Genomic DNA, 2,612 nt, shown 5'->3' with positions numbered 1-2,612 from the left:
AGCAAATGATCTTATGCAAGCTTTAGGCTAGTTTCAGTCAGAGCTCAGAATGAACTGTTCCCTTTCCTCTTCAAAATATTATTTCTTTGGATCGCTCATCATCTCCTCTGCATATTTCCTTTTTTTTTAGTAAGGCAGGAAGGTGCTATTTTTACTGACCCTGACACTTTAAAACATCTGTTTTTAGCTTGGGAGACTAGATTTTGTTTTCTGTCACATACAGAACAAGGAGTTGACGTGGTCTCTGTAAAACAAGTGACTGTTTAGTCGTCATTTTCCATTGTCACGATTTGCACCCCTAAATGAGAAATATTTCAGTTTACACTCAGGCCATATTTCAATTGGTCTGTTCTTTGTATTATGAAAGCTAGAAACTTACTTTTTGGTAAGAAAAATTAAAGCTTATATTCTGTGCAATTTGGATAGGCTTATGAAAGCCATTAAAAAACATTGTAGTGTTTGGCAGTGATTATCTTAAGTTCTTTGTGCAACTACTGTATCTATAACATCTTGTATTGCGATGCTGTGCTGGCCACTCAATAGATCTACTTCTTTCTTTCTGTGTAGCCTGAGACTTCAGTCTTTTCTCTGATACGCTGACTGCTAGATATCCATGAGGCAATAAGCTCAATGCATCCAAAACACCCCTTTCCCTTCTTTCTCAGTCACTGTGCACAATACCATTGCCCACCCTATCACTTAGACCCATAACTGGGACATGAGTTTTGATTGTGTCCTCTTGTGACCCTTGCAATCAGGTTGTGTTAAACCTGTGGTATTCCTCACCTCTCCCAAAACAAACACACACACCATCTCTAAAATAAGGCCTTTTCAGGTGGCTAAAATTCTCACCCACACACTCACCATTTTGTCTGGACTGCAGTTAACTATCATTTCCAGTGCAATCTTGCTTCACTTCTATCATGTCTGAATGCTGTTGCATAGATCATCCTTCTCACCTGCTGCTTTGACTATGTTGCCTCTTCCCCAGGCTCCACCTTGTTTATAATGTTAACATGAACTTCTGGTCGGCATTGCCAAGGTTGTTCAAGACTGATGAAAGATCATTAGGTTTTGATATCTTTCCTTTGCAGTTGAGATATCAACTCCTGCCTTTGATCTGCTGATAAAGCTGCCTCATTCCATTTATACACTTTCAATCAAATGCCTTCATGGCTTCTCCCGGGCTGTCCCTTATGTGAGGGGCTCCCCATAAACATCTGCAAAGCCAATGCATTATCCTATTTCTGCCCTGCCCCACAATCCTTTCCTTAGCTGTGACCTACTAAACACTCATCAGTAATTAGGTAGCTGGTGTACTGCTACCACTGCCTGTCCAGCTGACCAGTATTGTCTGCTGTCCTGGTTTATCTATCTCTACTTTTTGCCCTTTGCTTGGATTGCAAGCTCTCCAGATCAGACATTGCTGCCTTGTTCTCTGTTTCCAGAACTTTGCTCCCACGTGCTATAGTAATATAGATGATAAATAAAAATATGAAATGAAAATATAAATAAAGTTAATAGTATATATTGCAATATGTATTTCTTGGGGAGGGGTGGGACAAGGACTTTATAATGTGCTGCTTGTAAATGAGGTATATTGTACATAACTGTGCTGCTGCTTGTTGCCAGGTGGTGATGTTATACTGCTGAGGAGGACAGATTTCACTGCAAGGTGCCATTGGCTGGCACAAGATATAGAACTGGATGTGGGGTGTGGTGCAGGCAGCTGGATGTGGATTATTCATAGGCACTTGCCACCGGTGTTGTGGGGATGTATTGAAGGTTGAGTCACTGGTGAGAGCAGGGTAGGGTACAGGCTGTTATTTCTGGTGTGTAGAAGGTATATAAGGGGCTAGGTTCTCACACAGGGGAAGGATAGGCTGGGACAGTTGCTGCTGGCTGGGGGGTATCCTATGAATAGATCCCTGATGGATGCAGAATAGGATAAAACACTGCTGTGGATGGTGAGTGGAGGTATGCAATATTGCCATCTCTTGTGATTTTTACTGTGGCTTTTACAACAGGGGTGTCCCAGCTTCCAAATGGGCCATGCTCAGGAGGTTGGGGGGAGGGCACACAGGCTACATTAGAACAAGTTGTGGGCTCTCTGCTCCTTGCTGCATCACATGTGGGCACCCTGGTGTGACACTCAGCTCCGGGACCATGGGCTTTCCCCTGCAGTGTACAGCATGGGTGTTGCTGGCTGTGCTTTTCTGCATTGCCCCACCCCCTGGGGAAGGGGCAGGAAGTGGAAACTGGAGGAGGGAGAGGTTGGCCTAGAGACCCCAGGGAGCAGCTAGCAGGTGGGACCCCAGGGCCCACAGATGAACCCTTGCAGGCTGCCAGCTGGACAGCCTTGACTTGCATTTCCAGGTTACCTTCGAGCTTCAAACCCTGAAATCATTTGGTGATGTGAGATTCTGGGCTTTCACCCTTAAAAAAAAAAAAAAAGGCATTACAATTCCAGCACTTGCTGCTGCCAAAGCAGGGGCAACCCTATAAAACATGCCCCCTCCTGCTGCTGTAGGATACCAGTGGGATTCTAGTCTTTACCCTGTTTAGAACTCCCCTATATTTAAATCCATCTCCCAAGCTGTCACAGCAAGCGA

Source organism: Gavialis gangeticus, unplaced genomic scaffold (genome assembly GCF_001723915.1).
Source record: "Gavialis gangeticus isolate Ggan-Ray unplaced genomic scaffold, GavGan_comp1, whole genome shotgun sequence".
Classification (NCBI taxonomy): domain Eukaryota; kingdom Metazoa; phylum Chordata; order Crocodylia; family Gavialidae; genus Gavialis; species Gavialis gangeticus.
The sequence above is the reverse complement of the archived record's forward strand: the minus strand, read 5'-3'. Positions refer to the sequence as shown.